The sequence below is a fragment of the Spermophilus citellus genome (assembly GCF_964194105.1).
Source record: "Spermophilus citellus genome assembly, chromosome: 7".
Lineage (NCBI taxonomy): Eukaryota > Metazoa > Chordata > Mammalia > Rodentia > Sciuridae > Spermophilus > Spermophilus citellus.
Window position 1 is genome coordinate 74,539,016 of NC_138188.1, and position 18,985 is coordinate 74,558,000.

The window sequence follows — 18,985 nt, forward strand, 5'->3', positions numbered from 1 at the left end:
TAAAAATTACTTCCCTTTTATCTTGTGTAAGCAGTGAAGATGTACTTAAAGGTCACAATCTTAGTTTGCAACAATGAGATGTCAGAGAGTCAACAATTAAATTCCAATGTCTTAAGAAAACTTCCTGGTAGGGTGCTAATCCATACTCCTGGCTATTCTGTCAGTGGCTGAAGAGAAAGATACTCATCCTTTACTGAAAGAGAAAGAGAAAGAGTGGGAGAAAAGGGTAGAGGGATAGATGCAAAATAAACAAACCATGCTTCTATAAACAATAAAAGCCTGGGTTTAACTTCTGGAAATCCAATCTTCCCTTATAAAATAGCAATAAATGTCAAAGTCTAAGGCAATCCTTTGTGCTTTGAAGAAGAAAAAAATGTGGAGAGAAAAGGAAAAATACTTTCTCATTGTACAGAACTTGAGAATATTCAAAATCCATTAGTCTGCCCCCCCCCAAAAAAAAATAACACTGGACATTATATCATTTTAAAAATAAATCTGACACGAAACTACAGGATTGATTTTGGCTCTTAGTAGAGAACTTTTGTGAGCTTTTCCACTGCTCTCCAGCCAATAACACTCCTGGGCAGCCCGGGATAACTGCTGTCTTCGAGGCAAACTGGGGCTTGCTAAGTCCCTAGGAGGAGGCCTCAAGACGTAGAGAGGAACCTGGGGGTGTCTCCCTGAGCGAGCTGTCGAAGCAGCCCCCAAAGTGCCCAAGACAGTGGCGGAGTGGCCATTCCCTGCGCGGTAGCGGAGCGCACTCAGGGCGCGCTCGCCCCGTCCCTCTCTCGCTGTGTCGGCCACCGGAGGGCCCCGTCTGGGAGTCAGGAGGAACCCAGCCCAGCCCCGCGCCGCGCCGCCACCCGGGCCGGTTCCGTGACGGCGGTTCCGTGAACGGCGCTCCCGCGGCGCCTCACATCCCCTGCGGAAAGTCCGGAGTCCCCTAGCCGGGCGCACCGACGAGTAGCAGCTGGCGCTCTCGACACCTACCTGGAGGGAGCTTCGGCCCGCGTCGCCCCGGCGCTGGCCGAGTCCTTTCTGCGCTCTGCTGGCCCTCGAGCACGGAGCCGGCGTGCAGAGCACAGCGCACCGCCAAGCCCAGAGCCACCGACCACACCCAGCCACTCCTCCCAGCAGCCAACTCCGCTGCGCAGCCCGGGGCGGGGACGTGGCGCGAGGCTCGAGGCACGAGGCGCGCTGGGGGCGGGCGGAGGCGCGCCACGGGCGCGCGCGGATCCTGGAGCGCGCGGGACCCGAGCAGGGGTCGCAGGGAGCGGCCGCCGCCCGCAGCTTCTGCTTCCTATTTTCTTTCTCGTTTCCTGCTAGAAGGAGAAGAAAAACAGTAATTCCAGGGCAGTTTCGTTTTCTTGGTGCGGCGCCTGGATGCCAGAGCACTCAGCAGAGTAGAGCCCGTCTAAGTACTGTGGTCACTTTCCTTCCTGACACTACAGGCGACGGTTTGCTCACGGATTGAGCGAGGCGACCCCCAGGTCCTGTTTAGGTTTAACATTCTGGAATTCTAAATTGTGGGAAAGTGAAGCCCGGAGTCATACCCAATTGCTTTGCAGTCCCAGTCCTCCCATCACTAGTTGTGTGATAGCCTATCTCCTCTCGGAGTCATAAGTTTTGTCACTGGCAAAATAAGGACAGTGATACCTGCTTCATAAAGGTGCTGAGAAATATTACCTGACACATTTGCACGCAACGTGCCTCTAAATAAATGATCAATTCTTGGAAGTTATTGTTACTATTGTCACTGACAAAACCGGAAGGCCTTCCATTTAACCCTGCCAAGCCCCTCTTGTCTGTGTGAGTTAAACACCACACGCATCTCAATCGACTTTTTTTTTTCTCATTTCTCTGGGTGTTTTATGTTGAAAATGTCATAAAATAAATGCATCTATCCAAATTGCTTCCTCTGAAGTCAGTACCGCCTGGGAGCATTTTTCCTTTCCCCACCCCCATCTTTCTTTTGAGTTAATTCCAGTTTGACAGACTGTTGCTATAGCATTCCTTCTCTGACGTCAAACAATTTAAAGGAACAGCCCTGGGTAACTGAAAACTGCAGAGGAGTTCTTTGTGGAGTTTCTGTGCTGAAGAAAGGTTTGAACAGTATCATAAGAGAACTTTTACACCCCCGCAGCCTTCCATTCTCTCATCTTCAGCTGCTTCCCACTATCACCTGGAATAAATCTACTGGTACCTTAAAAGAGATTTTGCCAAGATAAACACACCCTGATTGCAGCTGTGGTGAAAATGTGATCTTTTTGTATAAAAGCCAGACCATGATAAAAAAAAAAAATGGAAATAGTCGTGTACTAGGATGATGGAATTATGGATGTTTTTTTCCCTCAAGTTTTCATTTTTCATAATGGTGGGTGCATTTTTTTCATTAAGAAGAAAAGGGATAAATACCAAATCTTCTACTTATCAGTGTCAGAAAAGTTGGTTGGGACCTGACCAGTCTGCAGCCGCAGCTGTTTGTGTGCTTTAGTGATTAAGTCCTGAGCTTTATCATTGTTTTTAGGAAGAAGTGAAGGAGTTAAAGGTTATCTACTATGTACGAGACTCTCTGCTTTCTTATTATCCTACTTAATTCTTATAATGACCTATATGCATTTTATCCCTATTTTACAGATGAGCAAAATGAAGCTTGGTGAGATTAGGTAATTCACTTGAGGTCACACAGGGAGTGGCAGAGATCTTACCTGGCATCTAAATGGACCAATTCCAAAGCCTATTTTCGTTCTTTTGATTCTTTTCTATCTTGTTCCAGTGCTTTGGCATCTACCAGATACTATAGAACTTTTAGAAGTGGTTGGTTTAAGATTATACATTGAAATGCAAGTTGCTAGTTGAAAGCACTGAGGTATGGTACTGTAGAAAATATCAGGGAAAGTATAAACCAACAACTCCCAAACACAACATGCAAAACCTGAAAAGATATAAAAAGCATGTCTCTAATCCTTGAAGATTTGTGAATAAATGATGATGTTCACCTTTCTAAAAAATCTGATGTGGACACAGAAATTTCCAGAAGAATAAAGTTCAAGTACGAAAAAGGATAATTTAATTGTGAAGTGAACTAATCCATCTCTAAGAACATTATATTTCTGTTTTACCACATTCACTGCATATTTTTCTGAAAAGAACACTTGTTAAGAATGGCTCAGTGCATGGTACTGGTACCAAAACAGGCAAGTGGACCAGTGGTACAGAATAGAACACACAGTAACCAATCCGCAAAACTACAACTATCTTATATTTGATAAAGGGGCTAAAAGCATGCAATGGAGGAAGGATAGCATCTTCAACAAATGGTGCTGGGAAAACTGGAAATCCATTTGCATCAAAATGAAACTGAATCCCTTTCTCTCGCCATGCACAAAAGTTAACTCAAAATGGATCAAGGAGCTCGATATTAAATCAGAGACACGGCGTCTGATAGAAGAAAAAGTCGGCTATGATCTACATACTGTGGGGTCAGGCCCCAAATTCCTCAATAGGACACCCATAGCGCAAGAGTTAACAACCAGAATCAACAAATGGGACTTACTCAAACTAAAAAGTTTTCTCTCAACAAAAGAAACAATAAGAGAGATAAACAGGGAGCCTACATCCTGGGAACAAATCTTTACCCCACACACTTCAGATAGAGCCCTAATATCCAGAGTATACAAAGAACTCAAAAAATTAGATAATAAGATAACAAATAACCCAATCAACAAATGGGCCAAGGACCTGAACAGACACTTCTCGGAGGAGGACATACAATCAATCAACAAGTACATGAAAAAATGCTCAACATCGCTAGCAGTCAGAGAAATGCAAATCAAAACCACCCTAAGATACCATCTCACTCCAGTAAGATTGGCAGCCATTAAGAAGTCCAACAACAATAAGTGCTGGCGAGGATGCGGGGAAATGGGTACACTTGTTCATTGTTGGTGGGACTGCAAAATGGTGCAGCCAATTTGGAAAGCAGTATGGAGATTTCTTGGAAAGCTGGGAATGGAACCACCATTTGACCCAGCTATTCCCCTTCTCGGTCTATTCCCTAAAGACCTAACAAGAGCATGCTACAGGGACACTGCTATATCGATGTTCATAGCAGCACAATTCACGATAGCAAGATTGTGGAACCAACCTAGAAGCCCTTCAATAGATGAATGGATTAAAAAAATGTGGCATTTATACACAATGTAGTATTACTCTGCAATAAGAAATGACAAAATCATAGAATTTGGAGGGAAATGGATGGCATTAGAGCAGATTATGCTAAGTGAAGCTAGCCAATCCTTAAAAAACAAATGTCAAATGTCTTCTTTGATATAAGGGGAGTAACCAAGGACAGGGTAGAGACGAAGAGCTGGAGAAGAAGAATAACATTAAACAGGGATGATAGGCGGGAGGGAAAGTGAAAGTTAAGGGAAATTGCATGGAATTGGAAGGTGAGCCTCAGGGTTATACACAATTACATATAAGAGGAAAGGAGGAGTAGGAGAAAAATTATATAAGTGGAAGAAACGATTTATAGTAGAGGGGATGGAGAGAGAGAAGGGGAGGGGAGGGGAGGGGAGGGGTGAGGGGACAGTGGAGAATGGGATAGACAGCAGAATACATCAGTCACTAGAAAGGCAATTTGTAAATCAATGGAAATGTAACTGATGTGACACAGCAATCTGTATACGGGGTAAAAATGGGAGTTCATAACCCACTTGAATCAATCTGTGAAATATGGTATATTAAGAACTATGTAATGTTTTGAACAACCAACAATAAAATTAAAATTAAAAAAAAAAAAGAAGAAGAAGGCTTGCATGATCACAATAGAAACAGGTAAGGGAAAAAAGGGTAAATCTTAGCAATAGGTTTACATTCTTTTTGTATGTGTTATTTTGATTTCTGGTTTTTTGACACTGTAACACGTAAACATTATAAAATTGGAGAAATCACAGAAAATAGGCATAATCTGTCTAAAGTGACTACTGCTTTGACATATATCCAGTTTTTAGTATATCTTATATGGTTGTAATCTTGCTGTATAAACAATTTTGGGTCCTGCCTTTAATGTTACACTGTGAGCATTTTCTTACATCATTAATAGTTTTAACCTTTATTTTTGTAGCTATGTGAACTTCCTTGGTGAGAGACACTGTGATTTACTCAAAGGGCAACTTTCAAATTGCTTTCATTTTTCCCCTGCTAAAACCAGTACTGTGTGGGAACATCTCTATACATTACTCTTTACTCATTTTGAGGGTTACATCCATAGAATGAATTTCTGGCCATGCCATTCCTGAATAAAGATTTTAAAATCTTAAAGCTCTTGCTATTTACCAAGGAATTGCTTTCCAAACTATTGATCCAATTTGCACTCCTGCCAATAGTTTAACTGCTGGTTTCTTTTACTTGTTAATTTGGTGGAATAAGAAATAAAATCTAATTATCTGTGAAAAAAAAAAAAAGAATGGCTCAGTGGTAGCACACTTGCCTGGCATGTGTGAGGCACTGGGTTTGATTCTCAGCACTGCGTATAAATAAATAAAGGTCTAGCAACAACTAAAAAAAAATAAAAAATAAAAAAGAATAAGCCTATACTGTGAATCTGAAAGAATTTCATAACCAGGAACATTTCCTAAGAGCACAGTAATATATCTAAGTGACCCAGCAATTCATAATTTTTTCAATGATAGTGAGATCTATGTATAAAGAAAGACAAAGAAGCATAATATTAATATTTTTATTAATATTTTTGATGCCCCATGTCTACATAGACCATTGTAATGACATATCATACTTCTAAGGATTAAGTCCATTGATCTTCTGTTTGTATATTACTGGACATATCTGTACTGGCCTCTGGCCATATCTAACTCACTAGGCTCATGTTCTCAAATCCTACTTTGTTAACACAATGATGGGGTTCCTGTTAGAGAACCTTTGAATAAAAAAGCCCTGTTTCATCCTTGTATTCCCCATAGTGTCTAACAAAATAGCTTGCATTTACCAGGTATTTAGTGAACAAACAAATGACTGATGACACTTGGTTACTTGTTTTACTCAAATAAATGTCATACTTAATCCCACCCCTGTACCTTTCAAAATCATGGCAGGAGGAAAGTGATCATTGTTTTTGGAGGAGTTTTATAACAGTTACATACTCAGGATGTTTGGATCCTCTATGATCAAGTTCAAAGAAGCTCCACTCTTGGTTCTAATGGGATGAGCATGAATCCAGTTCTCAGATAATCTACAGTGCCCATATTCAACCTTTAGATCATACCTTAGAAATGGTCTACTTTTTTTCTGATTTTACCTTATTTTGAGACAATGACAATGCACTATAAAGAAGAAGAATCTTGGCTAGGCATGGTGGTTGGTGCCTCTTAACCTAGCGGTTCAGGAGGCTGAGGCAGAAGGATCACAAGTTCAAAGCCAGCTTCAGCAACTTAGTGAGGCCCTAAGCAACTTAGGGAGACCCTGTCTCTAAATAAAATGTGAAAAGGGCTGGGGATGTGGCTCAGTGGTTAAGCGCCCCTGGGTTCCATTCTTGGTACAAAAAAAAAAAGGCACTTCAAAGTGGACACTTTTTTTCAGTCCTGCTGTGTTGTATGCATTCCAATTCCACCATATACCATACCGAGGCCAAATTTTATACTTGCAACATTTTAACTAAAATAACAGGTTTTCTTTCAACTACAACAAAATAAATTTTAAAATATTAATAAAACCCTAATAAGATCTATAAGCATGGCCTGGGGCTGTAGCTCAGTGGAAGAGCACTTGCTTCACATGTGTGAGGCACTAGGTTCGATCCTTAGCACCACATAAAAATAAATGAATAAAATAAAGGTACTATGTCCTTCTACAACTGAAAATTTAAAAAAAAATAAATACAAAGGTCGACAAGCAGAGTTCCCAAAGATGTGAGAAGCAATGCCTTAGTAGATTCTGTCAGAAGTAAGTTTATGTCATTCAGACTCATATGCTTGATACGGACCAGTCATGTCTGAAGCCTACTTTCCTGCTCACACACATTGCATTTCTGTACCAAACTTTTTACAGCCTATATTTTAAGCCCACCTTGTTGTACTCCTCTGACACTTATGATTCAAATTAGTGGTAATTCTTTATTTTTTTTTTCACTCAGGTTCTCAGCCATGGCAATTTGGAATCTATCACCCATATACATCACAGTGACCTTAGGAGAGTGCTATACTTAGCTAATGATGTCTGTTACAAGCATGGAAGAAGAAAATAGAAGAATATATCTGCAGCTCTATGTTCTCTATTTTAGGTCCCCAGAATCTGTTATTGGGAAGGAACATGGCAAAGTGGAGGAAATACTAAACTTCAAGTCAAAGATACGATTTAAAGCTTTGGCTCCACTATCTATGTGATCTCGAGAAGATCAAAAACTGCCTGCATTCTGTTTTTATCCAATCATATCAAGTGAGGGTATCAAATGCCAACACAACAGTACTGGTGCCATTGTTCAATACTATGCCCCAAAGTTAACTTCACTAATCAATCATGTACTCTTTCCCTCTAAGCCTCATCCTATCCCAGAAATTCTTCTGAACACCTTTTAGGAAGTTCCAGTGATTCATTTGTATTGATAAGTGAGTAAAAACATCATATTAGTTCTCTTTTGTTCTGAATAAGCTACTCAAAATTTAGTGAATTAGGCCTCAAACATACTGGGCCCAACAGCCATCACTTATTTTGCTCATAAATATCTGTGTGAGTTTGACAGCTTGGTTCTTCTCTGCTCCATGTAGTGCCGACTAGATTGGCTATATTCAAGATGGCACTCTCATATGGCTGGGAAGGTGGGGCACCCTATTGGCTGGAAGATGACCCAGGTATGTGGGCAGAGATCTCAGTTCCTTTTCACATAGGTCTTTCCATGGGTTATTTTAAGTTACTCACAATACAGTGGCTGGATTCTAAGAGCAAATGTTCCAAGAGAACAAGGAGGAAGTGCATAGCATTTTTATGACTTGGCCTTAATAATCACACAGAAATTGCTTTCCATATTCTCTTGGGCTAGGTAGTCACAGATACAAGTGATAGGGACATATTCTTCATGAAAGAGTTTCAGATTCCTAGAAAAGCAAGAAGGCTGGCACATATTGTTGTGGCCATCTTCAGAAAGACAAGCTGCTGTAATCACATTCACCAACTCTGGATTAATCTATGAGAATCTAAGATTCTATCATTTCTTTCCTTCCTCCCACGTTGACTTTATTTATGCTAATATGTTCTGTCAGTTAGATATTTCAAACAATGGAAGATATCTTGCTTTCCTTGATAATTTGATTTTTTGAGTGCTTTCTTAATTTTTGTTTTTAAATTATACTGTAAAATTGATTTGTCTTTCTTTTGGTGTACAGTTCTATGATTTTAAACATATCTACAGATTCGTGTACTACCACTATAATCAGGATAAGGGCAGTTTCATGGCCCCCCAACCCCACCAAAATCCCTTTACATAACCCCTAGAAATCTTCTGTCCTCCCTCCATTCTTATAGTTTGATCTTTTTGAGAATATTATAGGGATGAAATTATATTGCTTGTAAACTTTTGAGACTGGCTTTTTCCCCCCAGTACTGGAGATTGAACCCAAGGGTGCTTTACTACTGAACTACAGCCCCAGCCCTTTGAATTTTTTGATTTTCAGACAGGGTCTTGCTTAGTTGCCGAGGTTGGTCTCAAACTTGTGATTCTCCTGCCTCAGCCTTCTGATTTGCTGGGATAACAGGTGTGTACTACCTTCTTTTATTCTGCCTGACACCTTTGTTCCTTATTATTGTTGAGCAGTAACCCATGGTATTTCATAGCCTGTCCATTTAGCAAATGAATAAACTGAAGGATATTTGGAGTGTTTCTAGTTTAGGGTAAGTATGAATTGCTATATGAGTTGCTGTAAACATCATGCCCAGGCACCTCTCTACATGGGTTCTCTACCTGCAGATTCTATAACCATGAATTGGAATTGCACTTTAGGCCTATGATGGTTGTAACTATACTGAAAATGTATAGGTTTTCTTTGTTGTTGTTATTTCCTAAACAATGTGGTATAACAACTATATACACAACATTTATATTGTAGTAGGTATTATAAATAATTTATTTATGATTCAAAGAATACAGGACGATGTATGTAGGTTATATGCAAATATTACAAATTCGGGGGTTCTGGGAGTCAATCTCAGAACATTTTGTATTAGAGACGAGTATCTGTGACTTTTGGTATTCTTGGGATGTGTGTGTGTGTGTGTGATACCAAATCTGATATTTTTTTTAGATTATAAGAATGCCCAATTCATGTTTCCATTTTAAATTCTAAAATAGACAAATTATAACAAATTCCATGGAGGTCAAATATGTGATGTATTAAAATTACAATTTGTGTAATCTTTCCATTGTATAATATGTCCATTTTAGAGTACTTAGAGCATAACAATTTTTTTGGTATGACCTAGAGGTTTATAATTGTCTATTTGATGCTAAAATCTTAATCATGAGGTACTCATGATTATAACATTATATTCATGTCTTATAACATTATATCTATAGCACCTGCACATAGTGGGCATCTGTCAATGTTTATACAATGAATGAATTAGTGTTATGCAGAGTGTTATGGTGTGTTTGTGTGTGTGTGTGCTTGTATGTGTTTGTCCTAGAATCAATCCCCTGTGGATACTGAGGGACAACTATATAAGTTTTGGGGTTAACATGTTTAAATTCTCTAGATAATGAAGAGTGGGGTTTGAGGTCATATAGTTAGTTTACGTTTAACTTATAAGAAAAATTGTGCTATCTATGTGTAATAAGAATCATAATGCATTCCGCTGTCATTTATTTTTAAAAAAGAAATAAATTTAAAAAAAAAGAAAATACCAAACCATTTTCCAGAGTGACTGATCCATTTTGCATTATTGCCAATAATGTAGAAGAATTCCAATTGCTCTGAGTCAGTGTCAACACTTGGTATTGCTGGTATTTTAAAAATTTTACTCAAAGAGGTGTGTGGCAGTGTCTCATAATGGTGGTCTATCTTTGTATCTTATTCAGGATCACACGTTCATGTTGCTTCTGCCTTCTCTGCCCTAACCCAGTCAATACATTTCTTTCAAATTAATCTTCCTAAAGCACAACACTAGTTATACTCCCTTTTTGGTTCAACAAACCTACAGTGGTTTCCAATTATTTACTAAACCGAATATACATGCCTTGTTCTGGCATGTAAACCCTTGCATGATCTAGCTCCAGTTACCTTTCCAGAGCTACCTTGTACTACGTTATTTGATTTCACCCTCACCTAAGTCATTTTGCTCTTATGAACATAGGTTCTTTGCCTTTCCATATTTGACAGTATTGTTTCCAAAACTGACTCTTCTGTCCTTCTTTCTGTAGCTCTCAAGAATGAAGAACTTAAGGAGACTGTCCATGTCCCTGAATATCCTTGTTCCTCTGTACCTAGAAGATCATCATGCCAAACCATGAAATCCATCTCAAAAGTATGTTCCAAAACTTAGAGCACCCTCCAGGAAAGTCATAAACTCTGGCACCAGATAGGTAACCAACTAGAAAATGACTTTCCAGGTAATTTTATTAGGCTCCCCTTATTTGGAGATGGGAAAGGACTCAAGGTGCAGGGATAGCTTCTCTTCATTAACATTGCATTCCACTGGAGGGATTTCTCCTTTCCCAAACCCTTCTCCTCTTTAACCAGAAACTGAAGACAACGACTGAAGACGTGTGTGTGTGTGTGTACACACACACACACGTCCTCAGTCATATATATATTTATCTATATGTATATATGTGTGTATGGATATATATATACATATATGTGTGTGTGTGTATATATATATATATATATATATATATATATATATATATATAGAGAGAGAGAGAGAGAGAGAGAGAGAGATGATCTTATGCCTAGTTCTCTGAGAGAGTTTTGAAACTTTTTAAGAATTGGGTTTAATTATATGGTAATTTTCAAATGACTTTTCAATAAAGCATGAAGAATTCTGATAGCTGTCAACAATATGTCACTTTCCCTTAGCAATGAAAGCTGAGAATGAATAATTTAATAACATTAATAGTTTCCTCATGGAAACAATTGCTTTGGTCTGATACCAAGTCTGGTATCTTCTTTAGCTGTACTAGAATACCCAATTCAGGTTTCTGTTTTAAATTCTAAAATAGACAAATGATAACAAATTCAAATATGTGATGTATTAAAATTACAATCTGTGTAGTCCTCCCCTTGTATAATATGTCCATTTTAGAGTACTTAGAGCATAACTCTTTTTTTTTTTTTTTGGTATTACCTAGAGGTTTACAATTGTCTATTTGATGGCAAAATCTCAATCATGAGATACTCATGATTATAACATTATATTTATGTTCTATAACATTATGTCTATAGCACCTACATATAGTGGGCACCCGTAAATATTTATACAATGAATGAATTAGTGAATGGATGCAGAGTGTTATGGTTTGGATATGAGGTGTTCCTCAAAAGCTCCTATGTTGGGCTGGGGATGTGGCTCTAGCGGTAGCCCGATCGCCTGGCATGTGCAGGGCGCTGGGCTCGATCCTCAGTACCACATAAAAATGAAATGAAGATGTTGTGTCCACCAAAAACTAAAAAATAAGTATTAAAAAATTCTCTCTCCCTCTCTCAAAAAAAAAAAAAAAAAAAGCTCGTATGTTAATGCAGGGATGTTCAGAGGTGAAATGACTAGATGTGCAAGAGCTGTAACCTTGAATGGAAAAACTGGGAGGTAACTGTGGGCAGGTGGGTGTGGCTGGAGGAGGTGGGTCATCCATTGGGGGCGTGCCCTGGAAGGGTTCATCTTCCCTGAGGCCCCTTTCCACTGCTGCCTGGCTGCTATGAACTAAGCAGTTCTTCTCCACTATACCCTTTCGCCATGATGTTCTGCCTCATCTTTGTCCTAGAACCATGGACTCAGCTGACCATGAACTGAACCTTTGATACCATGATCCAAAATATAAGTTGTTCTTGTCAGGCATTTTGGTCACAGTGACAAAAAGCTGACAGATACCCCTTCTGACACAGAGCTCTAAGGGGATGTCTCTGAGAGCGCATTCATTCATTCATTCATTATAAGTATTTAATATGCTCTCAGGCAAAAAGGTCTCTTCATAGTTATTTAGGAACAAACAGAACCAGACTGATTAAGCACTTGATTCCACGTTAGTGCTTCCTGGAGCAGGCTTGTCCTGCTAGGTGCAATAATCAAGCTGGGGTGAAAGGGGGGCCCAAGTTCTAACACTTGGGACAAGTTTTACACTTTTCCTTTACTATGAGGCATCCCTGAGTACTGAGCTGTCTTCCTGGCTTTTAGTTCTTAGTGGGACATAAGGAGGGGCTGAGGGGATGCTTCTCTGAGATTTCTCCATCTGACAAGGGCTTTTGAAGCAATTCACTCTCCTCAAGGAGCAAGGATGGAAGAGGCCAGCTTTTTGCTCAAAGCAAAGCATTTGCTAAGTGCTCTAAGGAATCATGGCCTGATTTTAAGTGCTCTTGGGGAAGACCCAGCCCTCTGAATTTGAGCCACATAATATTAGCAGGGCAATGATGGTTTAAACTCTCTTCTTTGAAAGGGGAAAAAAATAAACAATTAAAGCTAAATATCTGAAAATAAATATGTAAAATATTCTAGGAACAGGGTAGAATTTAGACTTTTCCTAACAGAAATCATCTTCTTTTAAGTAGATTTCTTACTTTAGTTATTTCCTCTTTGATAGCTTTTAAACTCAATATGTTTTTGAAGCATGTTGGAGAGAGTGCTTCACATCATTTCTCTTATTTACTAGATACAACAGATTTACAAGGGGATATTATTATTTCCATTTTACAAAGGAAGGGGTGTAGGCCTGGAGAACTGAGCCCCATGCTCAAGATCCTAAATCTCTACTAGAATGTAGGGATTCAGGTCTCCATCCTCTTTAGACCTCCCTAACCCCCTCTACTCAACACCCTCTGGGCTACCTCAGCAACTTCACCAGCTAAGGAAAAGAGCATGCTTGTTGTACCAATGGAGATTCAAAATCCCGCAGCAACACTTGAGCCCCTGAGACTTTTTCTATATTGATCAACTATCTAATAAATGCTGGTGCTCACTTATGTCCTGGAACTTTCTAACACAGTTCTTAGATGTGTTCCTAACCCTGTTCTTTGCAACCACCCTACAATAGCTACCCAACTGTTTTCTCTTAGGTTTCATTTTAAATATTGTATTTCCTTCTAAATAAATCAGGGCAAAGCCTTAGAAGTTTTTCTGTCTTTCCATTTGGATCTCATAAACACAAATCAGGTAAATACATAATTTAACCACCCCACCCTCACCCAACTTGACTGAACACTTGCCCAAATCCCAAAGGCTTCACAAATGCTTTCAATCTGGAAACATCAATTTCTCTTTCTCTCCCACCCCTTTCCTTCTCAAGATTAGCTACTTATTGCTCTTCCTGTTTTGCTTTAATTGAAATGAACTGGAGTTCTTATTCTTTCTATTGGATGGATCTCCTAGCTTAAAAGGTTTGAATTAAAATGACATTCACTGTACTTTTTCCGCAGTGTGGCATTATTGCTCATTACAGATATTTGCACTGCTCCATCTTACTCTCGAGAATTTCATGGGCTTTCTCACCGCAAATGAGTCAGTGTTCTGGAATTTGTGACTTTTCAAGTAACAAGTAGATTACCTCATTCTTTAAAAGTTCATTTTGGCAGGAAAACTGTAGCCCACTATCCAAGTTTTATAAAACATGGCTTATTTATAATCAAAACCAGAATTCAATTAATTGGCATTTGCATTATTAGCGTTGCATAAAGGTGAGTATATTTTCCATAGAAATTGAACCTGCAGCAGCTGCACAAGTCTGTACAAGAAGGTTCCTCTTTAAGTGACAATGAGTCAGATATGTATTAACTCAGAAATGAATTTAAGGAGAAAAAAATAAACCTGTCATCTAATGAGTAACTGTTTCATCTCGGTTTAGTTGATAAAGCGGCATCTCTAAAAATAAAACTGAGTGTAGATTGTTCTTTTTTTTCTTAAAAACCAAACTCTTAACTTTGCCTTTTTGCATATCCACATCCTATATAATTTTTTAAAAATGACTCCAGTATTGGTATTTGGAAGGAATTGCTTGGTTGGAGGATGGTAAGTTAATGGTAGGAGTCCACACATGTGAGGACATATAAATTTCAAGGAAGTTTAACTACCTTAAATTTAATTCTTTTCCATGAAATCAGACTTAGTTTTTTTAAAAAAAAATCTATATTGACAATAATTGCTAATACATCTTTCCTTCTAAACCAACCAAAGTCTAGATCTTTTTCTATCTCAATCTTCATGGCATTTTATACATTTCAATAGCATTAAATTATGCTTTTATTTAACAATATTTGTTTAAATACGTAAAAAGCAATTGGTGATAATAGGCTTAAAGATATAGATCAAATTGATGTATCTGATTTTTTTTGGTGGGTGTGTGTGTGTGTGTGTGTGTGTGCGCGCGCGCACGTGGTATTGGGGACTGAACCCATGGTCTCACATATGCTAGCCAAGAGCTTTACTATTGAACTACATCCCTAACCCACTTTGTATTTCTTATGGCATCTAACAGAGTTTTCTAATTTTACCTTCCCCAGTCCATATAATATGTTATTGTCAAATTTATTTTCCTAAAGTTCAGCTCTAATTCTTGACTAAGTACCTGTTTCTAGTTGTTTACTGAATTTTACATTCCTGTGTTACCTGGCATACAATATTTTCCATAATCTGTCCCCAAACTTTCATTTCCAACTTTATCTCTGTGGTATTTTCCATTCAGACTTGTCTCTTCCTACTTCTGAGAAGAGGTCTGGGATTTCCCATTCTTCTTGTACTATTTCCACAAACTAGAATGTTTCATACAGAGACTATCTCAAATCTAGTTCATAAGCCATGTGAAATCTGCCTGCTGAATACATTTCTTCTTGTTTCTAATCTTTGCAGCACTTGGTTTATACTACTCTTGTGTATTTATGTCACTACTGCCCACTTTGGCTTAAATTATAATAGTCAGTGCACTTGTTTTATCTCCCATAAGCATGACATGTTTTGAAAGAACATGAACTATGAGTTTGGAAAAATATAATTTCACATCCTGCCTCTGTCACTTATGAGCTGTGTGACTTTGGACAAGTAAACTCTCTTTCCAAACTTCTTTTCTTCTTCTATAGAAAATTACTGGTTTGCTTTTGTTCCTCTCTCTTCTCACATTTTGAGCTATCAGAAAATCATTGTAAGTATAAAAATTATTTCCACCCAACTCCATTTATGAACACCAACAATGTGATAACGATGGAAGTAAACCAGGAATAATAAATGAAAAAAAAAAGAATACTTACACTGAAAGTCTAAGGACGTCTAAGAGAAAAAAAATAATAATGTTACAGATATTTAGCTAAGAAAAGAAAGCCAGAAGAATAGTTTTATTTTCAGATTCTTGGAAGAGTTTTTATGAGTAGTGTGTACCTTCACTGTCAGGAAGCAATATCTGTAGTTGTTAAAAACAACCTCGCCCCTGGGAATCAACAAGAAGTCAACTCACTTCCCTCTGGCTCTGCCTCTCCTTTAGATCTTTCAGAAGAAGACATTGAAGAGCATATGTTGAGACTTATTAGCATATTTCCTAAAACAGGAGAAATTTATCATATTGGTCAGGGACAACTTTCTGAAATAATTTTGCCATTGCTTCTGCAGGAAAAGAAAATAATGTCTACATTGATAATACTCAAAATCACAACCCTAGACATTTGTCAAGTATTTATGATGAGAAAAGCCACTCTGCCAAGAGCTTAGAAACATTATCTCGTGTCATCAACTCAGCCCTATTAGGTACGCTTTGTTTTATTTCATATTATAGATGAAGATTTGCCTTATTCATGTAACTGAGGAGATTAAGAGATCTTTCCCAAGAACACTCAGACCTTTACCCAAATATTGGATCCTTAAAGTTTAAGGGCAATCATTCTAATGCCCTTCACTCTTTCAATTGTAGTTTCTTTTTCCCATGTTATTGAGATAGCATTGATAAATCGTATGGTATATAGTAGTGCTATCATATTACAAACTTGCAAGGAACTGAAACTTGTAATCCCAGACCAAAATGCAAATTTTCATAAGCAAAATTGCTAGAGAATCAGGCAGTTATTCTGGAGTTAATGTTGGTTATCTTCATGGTAATTTTTAGCCCTTCAAAGGGCCTGTAAAGTTATTGGTAACCAAAGCTGTCATCTTTTTTTTTAAGAGAGAGAGAGAGAAAGAGTGAGAGAGAGAGAGAGCTTTTTAATATTTATTTTTTAGTCATCGGTGGACACAACATCTTTGTTTGTACGTGGTGCTGAGGATCGAACCCGGGCCGCATGCATGCCAGGCGAGCTAGCTGCCGCTTGAGCCACATCCCCAGCCCAAAGCTGTCATCCTTACCAGCTGGATTACCTTACTGTTCAGAGTAGTCCACAGAGCTTGTTAGAAAGCACGTTTATAGTCCCTGCCCAATACCCTATCATATACTCTAAATTTGCTGAGAGTGCATCTTACGTGTTTGCACAAACACACACACAATACATGTATGGGATAGATATGCTAACTTAATTGTGTAATAATTTCACAATATACACATATATCAAATAATCACTTTATATAGCTCAACTGTATACCATACGATTTATCAATGCTATCTCAATAACAGGGGAAAAAAGAAACTACAATTGAAAGAGTGAAGGGCAAATTATCCAAAGAATTTTGTAATTGAACAAAAATAGGAACAGCTGGTACTATGAAATCTGGAACCAGATTCTAAGGTTAGTATTATATTGATGCAGAAATAAATGTGTTAAGAGCTAGAAGGCATAATATTGAGTAAAAAATAAGCTGCAGAGTAAATTTAGTGCAAAAATGTTAATCACACCATAAAATATCAATATTTTTTAAAATAGCTCTTTTTGCCATATCTACTTCGAGAATGAAGACACTTCTCAGCAATGAGACTGTCGACATTCCAGAAAATGTCAACATCACTCTGAAGGGAAGCACAGTTCTTGTGAAGGGCCCGAGAGGAACCCTCTGGAGGGATTTCAATCATATTAATGTAGAACTCAGTTTCCTTGGAAAGAAAAAGAAGAGGCTACGAGTTGACAAGTGGTGGGGAAATAGAAAGGAACTGGCCACTGTCCACACCATCTGCAGTCATTTAGAGAACATGACCAAGGGTGTTACACTGGGCTTCCATTACAAGGTGAGATCTGTGTCTGCTCACTTCCCCATCAACGTTTTTATTCAGGAGAATGGGTCTCGTCTTGAAATCTGAAATTTCTTGGATGAAAAATATATCTGCAGGATTCGGATGAAGACAGGTGTTGCTTGTTCAGTGTCTCAAACTCAGAAAGACAAATTAATCTTTGAAGGAAATTATATTGAACTTGTTATAAATTCAGCAGCTTTAATTCAGCAAGCCACAATAGTGAAAAAAAACCAAGGATATCAGAAAAATTTTGGATGATATGTATGTTTCTGAAAAAGAAACAGTACAGCAGGCTGATGAATAAGACCTAAGAGTTATCCAGCCACAGAAACACAGCCCTGGGGTCAATTTGTGATATTTCAGTGATGCAGTAAAAGATTTCCATTGAAAAAACAAATAGACTGGGGATGTGGCTCAGTGGTAGAACACTTGTCTAGAATGTGCAAGGCACCAGCTTCAATGTCCAACATGGCAAAATAACAGTAGTAGTATAGTAGTAGTAGTAGTAGTAGTAGTAGCAGTACTACTACTACTACTACTACTGCTCTACTAGTAGTAGCAGTAGTAGTAGTAGTAAAAATAATAAAAGATACCCAGGTAATTTATAAGCACATTAAAGTTTGAGAAACACTAATGAATAAGATTCTTTCTATGAGGATTCTAAAATGCTGAACATTAAGGTCTTAGTCATTTGGGTTTCTCAAGTACTGATAATGATTTGGGTAAATATTAGGTTTTGGAAATTGCAAACTTGTCCTAATGTTAATATGGTTGTAAGACAGTACTGAAGGAGATGGTGCCTTTTCTCCCTTACAAAGGCCAAAGAATGGCAACCTATAATTAAAAAGTTCTTTCCTAGTCACCTAAAGCTGACCATGGTGGGGGGTGTTAGTATTACTCTCATAAAATAAACCGTGAGATTGTATTGAACTGCTTTCCATTATTATAACAAATACCTGAGAATCAAATTGTAAAGAGAAAAACATTTATTTGGGTTTATAGTTTGAAAAGTTCAAGTCCACAATTGGCTGGCCCTGTTACTTTTAGATCTGTGACATGGCAGCACATTAAAGTGAAATCACATGGCAGCGTAAAACTGTTCACCTCCTGACCTTGAAGGGAAAGAATTAGCAAGAAACTAGGACCCCCTAATCCCCTTGGAAGACATTTTCACAATGACCCAAAGACCTACCACCATATCCCACCTTTTAAAAGTTTCTACCATCTACCAGTTGCACCCAGTTGGAGACCAAGCCTCTAACACATGGGCCTTGGGGGAACACTCAGGATCCATATTGTGTTAGGGATGGACAGGTGAAGATAGATTTTGAGGAGGCAAAACAGAGAGGCCATTGCTAGTTGAATTCTGAATTTACAGGAATATTTTGTTAGTGTAGCTTCTGCAAGAGAAATTGGCAAATATGTAGTAAGAACATTAAAACTCTTTGACTTAGTGATAATATTCTAAGAATTTATATTCTAAATAAAGATGCACATAGGGCTCTGGAGGCTGAGGCAGGAGGATTGTGAGTTCAAAGCTAGCCTCAGCAATGGGAAGGTGCTAAGCAACTCAGTGAGACCCTGTCTCTAAAGAAAATACAAAATAGGGCTCTGGATGTGGCTCAGTGACCA

General features: G+C 38.4%; 1 protein-coding gene and 1 pseudogene across 2 annotated transcripts in view; one reads left to right on the plus strand and one right to left on the minus strand.

Annotated features, from left to right (window-relative positions):
- GNB4 (G protein subunit beta 4) overlaps nt 1–1,287 on the minus strand; it is a 44,312-nt gene extending 43,025 nt beyond the window's left edge. The window contains exon 1 of the mRNA XM_081301249.1: nt 991–1,287. The gene's annotated coding sequence lies outside the window, so the exon portion shown is untranslated. The remainder of the gene's footprint in view (nt 1–990) is intronic.
- A 15,766-nt stretch (nt 1,288–17,053) lies between these two features.
- On the plus strand, nt 17,054–17,657 carry LOC308653491 (large ribosomal subunit protein uL6-like; annotated as a pseudogene). Its single transcript has one exon. The product of its transcript is annotated as a large ribosomal subunit protein uL6-like (transcript).
- Nucleotides 17,658–18,985: the final 1,328 nt, after the last annotated feature.